The sequence below is a fragment of the Mustelus asterias genome, chromosome 4 (assembly GCF_964213995.1).
Source record: "Mustelus asterias chromosome 4, sMusAst1.hap1.1, whole genome shotgun sequence".
Lineage (NCBI taxonomy): Eukaryota > Metazoa > Chordata > Chondrichthyes > Carcharhiniformes > Triakidae > Mustelus > Mustelus asterias.
In genome coordinates, this window is record NC_135804.1 from 142,281,626 (window position 1) to 142,294,195 (window position 12,570).

The following is a 12,570-nucleotide window of genomic DNA, read 5'->3' on the forward strand; positions in this document are numbered from 1 at the left end:
AGCAACGTAATCCTCTCATAACAACGTAACATAGAGCACATGGTAAACATTTTTCCAAAGGTTGGCCACTTCTGGAGCCGTCCAAACACCTGAAACATCAGAATTCCCAATGTATGGTGACCGGGAGCCTTGTTGTGGATTGCGAATTGGTACCTTTGCTCTGCCTTGGTTTAGAAGGGACTGTGTTGAGATCCCATAGATTCATTACATGCTCCATGTGACACAAGCAGTGGTTTAGTCAGGGCTGTGTTCAAATATTCCCCAAAATTCGTAGGACTTTTAAAATCTTCTTTAACGGGAACATCCCTCAGATCACTTAATGGAGCACATACCAGACAATTCTGCAGTTCAACCACTGAAAACCAAATGGTTTGTGTTGTTAAATATTCATTGGGATATTACAGTGAATAATAATGTCATTCATTGACCAGCAGCACATAACTAGCACATAGAATCTCTACAGTGCAGAAGGATGCCATTCGGCCCATCAAGCCTGCACCAACAACAATCCCACCCAGGCCCTATCCCCGTATCTTGCTAATCCCCCTGACACTAAGGGGCAATTTTACATGGCTAATCAACCTAACCCGCACATCTTTGGAGTGTGGGAGGAAACCGGAGCACCCGGAGGAAACCGTCGCTAAGATTCCCAGGCGAGCAGAACAGGAAAATTCCGCCCACAATGTCTCCTGCTGGAGTTGTTACCGGAGCCTCCACTTTTCTGGGGTCCCTCTCCTGTATTTAAAGAGCTCTCCATTCACTACATGGTCACAATGACATGGTGGACAACCCCGCATGAGCTAGCGTTGGACTCGACTATACTCTGTGTCACTGTGCCAAGCTCACTGGCAGGCTGCACAGTGCATTGCACTCCCTTAGTGTCCCAGGTTAGTGGGGCTACAGGGTTAGGGTGGGATGCTCTGTTGGAGAGTCGGTGCAAATGCGATGGGCTGAATGGCCTGCTTCTGCACTGTGGGGATTCTATGACATGTTTATATAAATCTAAATCTTGGGCGGGATTCTCCGGCCGTTCACACCGGCAGGATTTTCTGGTCCCTGCAATGAACGGAGATTTGGCTGAGCGCCAAATTCTCTATCCTTGCTGGCTACAGCGGTGGGCCGTGAATGGCCGGAGAGTTCCAGCCCTTATCTCTAATAGGGAATTTTCTCCATTGTTTACTACCTTCACGGTGGCACAGTGGTTAGCACTGCTGCCTCACGGCGCCAGGGACCCGGGGTCGATTCCTGGCTCGGGTCACTGTCCGTGTGGAATTTGCACATTCTCCCCATGTCTGCGTGGGTTTCCTCCAGGTGCTCCGGTTTCCTCCCACATTCTGAAAGACGTGCTTTGACCCGAACAGGCGCTGGAGTGTGGCGACTAGGGGAATTTCACAGTAACTTCATTGCAGTGTTAATGTAAGCCTTACTTGTGACTAATAAATAAACTTCTTTATCTATTTCCATTTCTTCCTGACTTTTCCCATTACATTCCCTGTTATTTTTCCTTGGAAACAGAATTCTTCATTGCTGTCATTTCAGCTTTTATCTGTCTTTCTGACTGCCTTTTCTCTCTGCCTGTCGAAGGTTTGTCACCCTCTCCCTTCCTTACCTTGAGCCCATAGAGCTAACCAGCCTCAGGTTAGATTTGCCACAAAGACTCATGTAAACGCGTTGTCTAATTCTGATACCATGAGAGCAGGTTCCGCTGTTTCTGCCATTTTACCACCGGGTCATTTCATACACGCAGCAAACTCTTCCTGAAACAAATGACAGAGAGTTTCCACAGTCACTTTGACACCGAGGCAAGACTCCAATCCAATTTTTGATTTAAGCCTTTGACAAGTTATTTGGAACTATTACAGAGACAGCACTGCTCATGGGCAGAGGCAGCTCAGTATTAATTACTTGCAGGTTTCCCAAAAGGGGAAATAAAACCTTACATTTTCTTAACTTCTTTGGCAGTGTTCAACGTGAGACATTTTTTTTTCCATGAATGAAATGCAAGCTAGTCAAAGCAAAAAATAAATCAAGAAAATTGTCAAAATTCTTACAGCTGTGGGAAGCACTGGATTCAGCCTTGACTCAAACAGCTCTGATATGATTATGAGAAAACTGCATCAATTTTGCTTTTCTTTTGTGAAGCGACACCCATGGTGAATCATCCAGCAGCGAAAAATGATATATGGAGGGAATAAATGAGGGAAATCGCGGAATGTATTAGACACTGGACGGCCTCGATGGAGTTCAGGTTGAATGCAGCCATAAGGACACTAGCACTAATGAATCACACATTTATTCCCAGCCTCTCTAACCGAAGTTCAATTGAACATAAAAATAATGGACAGGAAAAGATCACTCTAAAAGGTCCATTCTCCCTGCCCCACACAATCGTGCTGCTTTTCCCATTAACATATGCATGCCCCACCCGTCTGAAGTCACATAAAAAACAAAAGCCCAAGCTAATTGGAGGTTGGGTGGGTGAGGGACTGGAAAACTCCTCTCCAACTCACTTGGGTGAGTCTCAATCATTCACTTTATCTACCTTTCCTCACAACTTTCTTGATTTTTTTTTTCTATTCATTCATGGGATGTATGCATCGCTGGGCCAGCATTTATTGCCCATCCCTAACTGACTGGCTTTCTTGGCCATTTCAGAGGACATTTCCAAGAATCAACCACATTGCTGTGGAACTGGAGTCGAATTCATGCCAGACTTCCTTCCCCAAAGGGCACTAGTGAAGCAGATGGGTTCTTACGACCATCGTTTCATGGTCACCAACAGACTTTCAATTCTAGATTTTTGTTGAATTCAGATTTCACCATCTGCCATGGTGGGATTCAAACTCGGCTCCCCAAAGCATTGCTCTGGGTCTCTGGATTACTAGTCCAGTGACAAAACCACTACGCCACCATCTCCCCCACATGAATAGTGAATCACCTTTCACCACACGAACCAGCAAAGTGCTTGACAATATTCTGGGAAAAGTAGAAGTGGCTAACATCCTACTTCATTCTGTCCTTTTGCGACTTATAAACATGACCTTCGGTCTTTCTTAACCTACTCACGTGAAATATTTGGCCAGCACAATCATCATCTAAATACTTCATTATTTAAAAAAATTCCATCAAATTAACCTTTCTCTCTATAGAGGCTTTACGAGCCTGTCAAGATAATTAGGTTGTTTTAAGCTGGGAACTTATCTTCTGACACCCCCACATTTTCCTACCCTATGAGGAAATCAAAAGTATAACTGAGACCGAATCAAGACTACGCACAAGAACAAATTGGCATGACATAGCCACTCCCCAAACCCTTACCCCATCACCCCCGGCCCCAGAACACAGCCGATTAATCTTTTTAAATATGCTTTTTCTCTTTCGTCTTCAATTCCATTGTCCTTGGCACCTCTTTGAACTTAATGTTCCCAAAATATAAAAAATCTTTCACGTTCTCCTTATTCCCCCCGCTTTCAGATCGAATAAAATTTAATTACCTTTCCTTATTCATTTATGACCTATTCCAAGTTGTCAAACCTTTTACTCCCCTTTGAAATGTAAAATCCAAACCCATACTTATCTCCTCATGCACTGCTTGTTTTTACATATAGAAAATTCACTTGGCAGTACCTACCTCAGCTGGAATTCTCCAGCCGGTCACGCCAGCGGGATTCTCTGGTCCCGCCGCAGTGACCGGAGATTTGGCTGAGCGCCAACTTCTCCATCCTCGCTGGCAGCGGCAGCGGGGCGTGACCAGCCGGAGAATTCTGACCATGGGACACTTTTTTCACGTCCCAAACCCGACCAAACAGTTTGTCTTCAGTATAACTAGATTAGTCTCACACACGCACGCACAAACCCACAAGCCTGCTTCACAGAATAACACAACAGACCCCCAAAATATTTAAAACAATAATATCTCTTACAACACTTCTAAAGACAGCCTAGAAACCTGTCTGTTTTTTCTATAGCTTCAATCTTGCCTGTGGAACTTTCAGGATTGATGCTGAGATGTCATTTTACCACTAACCTTGGTGGCAGATTGGTTAGCACTGCTGCTTCACAGCGCCAGGGACCCGGGTTCAATTCCTGGCTTGCGTCACAGAGTTTGCAAGTTCTCCCTGTGTCTGCGTGGGTTTCCTCCAGGTGCTCCAATTTCCTCCCACAGTTTGAAAGACATGCTGGTTAGGTGCATTGACCTGAACAGGCGCCGGAGTGTGGCGATTAGGAGAATTTCAAGTAACTTCATTGCAGTGTTAATGTAAGCCTTACTTGTGACTAATAAATAGACTTAACTGTTACTTTATTTTACTTTATTTTCCATATAGCATCAGGAAGGGATGGCATGGTGGCACAGTGGTTAGCACTGCTGCCTCACAGCACCAGGCACTCAGGTTCGATTCCCAGCCTTGGGCCACTGTCTGTATGGAGTTTGCATGTTCTCCCCGTGTCTGGATGGGTTTCCTCCAGGTGTCTGATTTCCTCCCACATTCCAAAGGTGTGTGGGTTAGGTTGATTGGCCATACTAAATTGTACCTTAGTGTCAGGGAGATTCGGATTGTAAATATGTTGTGAGGATGGGACCTGGGTGGGATTGTTGTAGGTGCAGGCGCGATGGGACAAATGGCCTCCTTCTGCACTGTGGATTCTATGATTTTGTGTGCTCACATATATGGCTCTAGATTTTCTAAGTTAACATCATCTACCTATCATAAACTCAATCCTCCAGTAGTTGAGCATCCTTTAACTTCTGAATACTTGCACACACCTTGACATTGCCCACAAAAGTTTGGGACATTCCTCTAACATCTACTCCAATTTGTCAATGAAAATAGTAAATATAAGTGCCAGGCACTGACCCTGGAAGGCATCAGTCTCCACAAAGAATCTAATCCAACCCCAACTCATGGGGTCAATGTCTTTTTAATCATATATTAAGGTTCTGTGAGCTTGAGGTAGCATCAATCAAATTCTTAAAGGTGGGATTCACATCCCGGCGCTAACATCCTTAACTTGAAGTTTCTTGAAGACAAAGGTGCACCGCATTAAGCTGAAATATTGTTCCTATACAACAGTACACAGGCATGCATCGGCACAGGAGAGGAATGGATACTTAGTGATAGAGTTTCAACAATATTATAGACATGCCAGCCGGAATTTTACTGTCCCGCCCGCCACGGGAATCGGAGAGGGCGAGGGGAAAACCATGGAAAGGTCCATTGACCTCGGGTGGGATTTTACGGTTTTGGGACAAGCGAGGCCATAAAATCGCGCCTGCTGTCTTTTGGTTGTTTGCCATCTAAGTGGTAGTGAGGAAGCAGGTACTTTAGACTATTCCACTGCACAAGGGAGTCAATGACCGAGTGGTATTATCACGAGACTATTAATCCAGAAACTCAGCTAATGAGAGACTCCACTTAGAAGGGAAACCAGAACTAGAGGGCACAGCCTCAAAATAAGGGGGGGCGGTTCAGAACAGAGTTGAGGGGGAACTTCTTCTCTCAGAGGGTAGTGAATCTCTGGAATTCTCTGCCCATTGAAGTGGTGGAAGCTTCCTCGTTGAATATGTTTAAATCACGGGTAGATAGTTTTCTGATCGGTAAGGGAATTAGGGGATATGGGGAGCAGGCGGGTAAGTGGAACTGATTCGCTTCAGATCAGCCATGATCTTGTTGAATGGCGGGGCAGGTTCGAAGGGCCAGATGGCCTACTCCTGCTCCTATTTCTTATGTTCTTATGTTCTGGGAACCTGGGTTCGAATCCCACCACAGCAGATGGTGAAATTTGAATTCAGTAAAAAAATCATCTGGAATTAAGAATCTATTGATGACCATGAAAACCATTGTCGATCGTCGGAAAAACCCATCTGTTTCACTAATGTCCTTTAGGGAAGGAAATCTGCTGTCCTTACCTGGTCTGGCCGACATGTGACTCCAGAGCCACAGCAATGTGGTTGAATCTCAACTACCCTCCAAGGGCAACCAGGGATGGGCAATAAATGCTGGCCAGCCGGCGACGCCCTTGTCCCATGAATGAATAATAAAAAAATCCAGTCAAAGGTAAATGGTGCAAGTTGTTGCCACAGTTTCCAGCCAGTATTACACTGGTTTGGGTTGAAAGTGGGCAATCGTGGTGACTGCCGGCACTGTTGAAAGGATGCACACAGAAGTCACAGCAGGAGCGCAGGCCGAATGAACTTCCTGCTTCTGTATGAATTATTGAAATGAGGCTGCACCCCCCCACCACTCCACGCACACCCTACCCCCCCCCACCCCCCTGCCTCCCCCCCCCCCCCCCCCCCCCCCCGCCCCCCGCCCCCCCCGCCGCCCACCCAACCCTACTCTCAAAGGATGGCTGCAAAACAAATCACATTTTCGAAGATGTGCAGGCAAGTTCTGGCCAATATTCATGGCTCTTTATTTTACGATATATCACTTGATATGTCTAGTCATTCTCATATTGCTGTTTGTTGGAGTTTGTGTGCAAATTTGTTGCCCTGTTTGCCACATTATATGGGTATGTTTCACAAAGTATTTAATTGGCTGCTTTGGGATATCCTGTCATTGCGAATGTGCTGCATAAACATGAATCTTATTTTATTAAATTAACTGTACAATGTGTTTTTGTCTTTGGCAGACCATTGCCTTTGTCTGAATGCATTTTCTTGCTATCTTTTCTCCTTTTAGTACATACCTATTCCTAGAGTTTCACTGCAATTTTTAGCAGCTGGAAGGGTGGTGTCCTTTTCAAATTTCTCTCATCTTCAAGAAGTTAAAGATAATGAGGATTTCCTCAGAATTGGCTGAGCCTTTCCAAGTCCACTTCTCATGCAGAAAGCAGGTCAATGAACTTCCTTGGGTAAGCCAACAAAGATGTGCCTTTAGTACCTACTTTCCTCTGTGCAGGACCCTCTCTCTGCAGGTTAGAATTGTGCTTCAAGGTAGCATCCAATTACATCAGCAGTAAAGTAGTCTTGAGCGTTGGCAGGTTGAAGGAATACAGGCTGTCTGACAGATGTATATACCGGCTGAGTATTGGTTCATGTCTGTACATCATGCCGTTTTAGTGTTCCAAAAAGACTTGAGGTGAGGTATAAGTGTGACAAAGTTTCTCATTCCAGGTCTTGAAATTGTGGCTTCCTGACGCAGTGACAGTAATGACATGCGATTGAGTTGTAAAAGTATGTGAGGGCTTGGCGTGAGTGGGAAAGACATGTGGTAATGATTTGCAGCAAGCAATCATAGTGCTGTCAATAAGATCCATGGTACTCTTGGGTATTCTTTCCATGCCAGATTCTTTTTGTGTTTAATTTTGCTCCTCATCTGTTCCAAGGTCCCGTAGTAAGCACACACAGCAATGAACTTGCTTACCAACAGCTGCCAGGAATGGTGAACCCATGTCCTTTGAGTGCCCACTTCTCACCCACTTTGTGCAGTTGCCTTTCGCCCTGAGCAATTAGGGGGTTGGGTACTCTTTCCTGCAATCATTCGCAGGATGCGACCAAAGCAACTGTTTACTAACAGCTCATTAATGACTCCCAGTCTTAGCCAAGACTAATGAAAATTTGAATTGACTTTGAAGCTTCATAAAAGACAAAATACGTATCCCTCTTCAAAGATAGGCACTTTCTATAAGCATTACACATCCCTTTCATTTTCAATCTGTTGACCAGAAATTTTACTTGTTTTGTTGACCTTGGTTCCTACCCAACATTTGCGGGTGATGGTGATACAGTGGTTATGTCAATGGACTAATACTCCAAGTAAGAAGTCTCACAACACCAGGTTAAATTCCAATAGGTTTATTTGGAATCATGAGCTTTCAGAGTGCTGCTCCCTCATCAGGTGAGTGGAGAGGTATGTTTCACAAACACGGCATATATAGACAAAGACACAATTGCAAGATAATGGAAGATAACTGTGTCTTTTTCCATATATGCCGTGTTTGCGAAACCTTCCTCTCCACTCACCTGATGAAGGGGCAGTGCTCCGAAAGCTCGTGATTCCGAATAAACGTGTTGGACTTTAACCTGGTGTTGTGAGGCTTCTTACTGTGCCCACCCCAGTCCAACGCCGGCATCTCCACATCATAGTAATCCAAGGCCCTGGCTAATGTTCTCATATTGCTGTTTGTTGGAGTTTGTGTGCAAATTGATTGCCCTGTTTGCCACATTATATGGGTACGTTTCGCAAAGTATTTAATTGGCTGCTTTGGGATGTCCTGTCATTGTGAAAGTGCTACATAAACGTAAATCTTATTCTATTAAATTGGCAGCTGGTGCAATTAAAATCCAGACTAATCACCTGGAATGTTGAAAAGTTAGTCTCAGTAATGATGGCCAAGAAACTGTTGTTGTAAAAACCCATCTGGTTCACTAATGTCCAGGAAATCTGCCGTCCTTACCTGGCCTGGCCTACATGTGATTGTGGACCCACAGCAATGTAGCTAACTCTTAACTGCCCTTTGAAATGGTGTGGCAAGCCACTCAGTTCAAGGGCAATTGAGGAAGGTCAACATGCCAGCGATGCCCACACGCCATGAAGGAAAGTCAAAGAAGCAAAGCTGCAATGGTTGTCATATTGAGCTGAATAATTTCAGGACATTCACAGCTGGTAACGGCAGTAGATTCAAGATGAGTGGCAGCAGATGCAGAGAAAGAACTTTTTTACACAGAGGGCGGTGAGTGTCTGGAATTCACTGATGGTGGTGAAGGCAGAAACGTTAAACTCTGTGGTGGCATTGGAGGCAGTTCAGAGGAGATTCACCAGATCGATTCCGGGGATGAAGGGGTTGACGTATGAGGAGAGATTAAACAGTTTGGGCTTGTACTCGCTGGAGTTTAGAAGGATGAGAGGGGATCTGATCAAGGTATAACATTTTAAAAGAAATTGATAAAGTAAATGTAAACCAAATGTTTCCCCTTGTGGGGCAATCTGGAACAAGAGGTCACAGGTATAGGTTGAGAGGCGGTAGATTTAAAACTGAGATGAGGAGGAACTACTTCTCGCAGAGGGGGGTGAATTTGTGGAACTCGCTGCCCCATAGCGCGGTGGAAGCTGAATCGTTGAAGGGTTTCAAGAAGGAGATAGATATATTTCTAATTTTAAAAAAGGGATAAAGGGGAAACGGGGAATAGGTAGGGAGGTGGATTTGAGACCAGGGAGAGATCAGCCATAATCTGATTGGATGGCGGAGCAGGCTCGGAGGGTTGAATTTGCCCACTTCTGCTCCTAATTCCGATATTGCTGTTTTAAAAAGTACCTGGATTTGCAGCTTAAGTGCTGCAATGGGCCAGGTGCAGGAAGGTGGGATTAGATAGGGCACCTGGGTGTCCTCAGACTGACGTGGACAAGATGGGTCCAATGGCTCCTACTGTGCTGTAACTTTTCTATGGTTCTTTGGACAGTCTGTGTATTGCTCAGACAGCGGTTTGTACCATCAGAGCAGCATAAAAACATTGATTTCACCGCTGCCAAAACATGGGGACCCCGGGGACCATTTTTTGTTTAACACTTCTTATATTTTAACAAATATCAGGTGTGATCACGAGAGCATTTACCTTTTTGCCAACAATAGTGACCAGTGACTATGGGCCATTTTCCTGTCCATTGCACTTAGAGTTTGTGGGTTGATGGAGGACAATGGACCACAGAATGAGACAGGGAAAAATCCTGTTGACATCCAGACAATATCTCAGGTACCACCATTTGCATCACTGGGTACGTCCTGCCCCATCGGCTGGAGATACCCATCAGAGTTAGTGACACAGTTGTGTATAGTAAGGAGGGAATTGCCCTGGGATTTCTCAACATCAATTCATGAAATCCCATGGCTTCAGATCAAACATGGACAGGGAAACCTCCTTCTAATTCTAAGCACAGTGGTTAGCACTGCTGCTTCACAGCTCCAGGGTCCTGGGTTCGATTCCCGGCTCGGGTCACTGTCTGTGTGGAGTTTGCACATTCTCCTCGTGTCTGCGTGGGTTTCCTCCGGGTGCTCCGGTTTCCTCCCACAGTCCAAAGATGTGCGGGTTAGGTTGATTGGCCAGGTTAAAAATTGCCCCTTAGAGTCCTGAGATGCGTAGGTTAGAGGGATTAGTGGGTAAAATATGTGGGGGTAGGGCCTGGGTGGGATTGTGGTCGGTGTAGACTCGATGGGCCGAATGGCCTCCTTCTGCACTGTAGGGTTTCTATGATTTCTATGATTTCTAATTGCAACCTACCTCAACTAATGAATCAGTACTCCTCCATATTGAACATCACTTAGAGGAAGCACTGGGATGGGCAAGTCTGCAAAATGTATTTTGGGTGGGGATTTTAATGTCAGCTTTTACGACTGATTGGGCTGGTGAGATTCTAAAGACCACAGCCGCTAGACTGATTCTGTGTCTGGTGGTGAGGGAACCAACAAGAGGAAGAAATCTACTTGACCTCATCCTCATCAATCTGCCCAGTGCAGATGCATCTATCCATTACAGTGTTGGTGGGAATGACCACCACACAGTCCTTACTCAGAGTCAGATGGAGCTGAATGATCAAATAAGCAAAGGGTCAGCTCTGCAGGACGGCTGTTTCCAGGTGTGAATGGTGGTGAACAATTAAACAACTCAGTGGAGGAGGAGGCTCCGCAAATATCCCCATCCTCAATGATGGAGGAGACCAGCACATCAGTGCAAAAGATGAGGCTGAAGCAGTTGTCACAATCTTCAGCCAGAAGAGCTGATCTATCTCGACTCTTCCGGATGTCCCCAGCATTACAGATGTCAGTCTTCAGCCAAATCGATTCACTCCATGTGATATCAGGAAACAGGAGAAGACACTGGATATTGCAAAGGCTATCGGCTCTGACAATATTCTGCAATAGTACTGAAGAACTGTGCTCCAGACCAACTGTGCCCAGTAAAGCAGTACGGGGCGGTATGGTGACACAGTAGTTAGCACTGCTGCCTCACAGCGCCAGGGACCTGGGTTCGATTCCGGCCTCGGGTCACTGTCTGTGTGGAGTCTGCACATTCTCCCCGTGTCTGCATGGGTTTCCTCTGGGTGCTCCGGTTTCCTCCCACTCTCCAAAAATGTGTGGGCTATGTAGACTGGCTACACTAAATTGCCCCTCTAGTGTCTTGGGATGCGTAGGTTAGAGGGATTAGCGAGGTAAAGATGTGGGGTTACAGGGATATGGCCTGGTGGGATTGTTGTTGGTGCAGACCCGATGGGCCGAATGGCCTCCATTGTACTGTAGGGATTCCATGATTCTACGATCCCATTCTATAATAAAGCTGTTCCAATATAGCTACAACACTGCCATCTGTCTACCAGACAGTGTGGAAAATTGCCCAGGTATGTCCTGCACACAACAAACAGGACAAATCCAACCTGGTCAAGTATCGCCCCCTCAGTCTACAGTCAATCATCAATAGAATGATGGACGAGGTCATCAACAGTCTTATTAAGTGGCACTTAGAAAAGATTGCGCATGGACACTCAGTCTGGGTTCTGCCATGGGTTCACCATGGGTTCTGTCATGTTCACTCAACTCCTGACCTCATTACAACCTTAATCTTGCCAAGGACAAAAGATCTGAACTGAAGAAGTGAGATGAGATTGACTGCCCTCAGTGTCAAGGCAGCAATTGACCCAGTGTGACAGTAAAGAGCTCTGGTGAATCGAGGGAAACTCTCCACTGGCTGCAGTCATACCTGCCATAAAAGAAGATCAATCATCTCAGCGCCAGGACATCACTGCAGGAGGCCCTCAGGGTTAGTGTCCTGGGCCCAACCATCTTCAGCTGCTTCATCAATGACCTTCCTTCCATCATTAGATCAGAAGTGGGGACATTTGCCAATGATAGTACAATGTTCAGAACCATTCCTGACTCCTCAGATATTGAAGCAATCTGTACCCGATGCATCAAGACCTGAACAATATTCAGGTTTGGGCTGAGAAGCAGCAAGTAACATTCCCGCTGCACAGCTACCTGGCAGCTTCATCACCTTGAAGGACAAAGGCAGCAGATACATGGAAACACCACTACCTGCAAGTCCCCCTCTAAGCCAAACACCATGCTGACTTGGAAATATATTGCCGTTCCTTCACTGTTGTTGGGTCAAAATCCTAGGATTCTCCCCCTAACAGCACTCTGGGTGTAACTACCCTACATGGACTGCAACGGTTCAAGAAAGTGGCTCACCACCACCTTCTCAAGGACAATTAGGGATTGGCAATAAAAATTCTGGCCTGTGAAAATAATTGTTGAAAAATTGCTCTTGGATTTTTACTCAGACCCTTCTCTAGTCGGCCCTGGGGTGAGCATTGAAAACCTGCCATTAAATCAATCAGGAGCTTCATTAACCGGTATATTAACACTGGGATGTTCTGCGGAACAAAGGGACCTTGGGGTGGCTGTCCATAGATCTCTGAAGGCGGAAGGCCATGTTAGTAGGATGGTGAAAAAGGCAAATGGGACACTTGCCTTTATCAATCGAGGCACAGATTACAAAAGCAGGGAAGTCATGTTGGAGTTAGAATAGAATAGAATCCCTACAGTGCAGAAGGAGGCCCTTCAGCCCGTCAAATC

The 12,570-nt window shown here is 45.6% G+C and overlaps 1 protein-coding gene across 2 annotated transcripts in view; it reads left to right on the forward strand.

The window, feature by feature from the left end:
• The window catches only part of eda2r (ectodysplasin A2 receptor), a 239,797-nt gene that overhangs the window by 59,164 nt on the left and 168,063 nt on the right, over positions 1–12,570 (forward strand). The window lies entirely within an intron of this gene.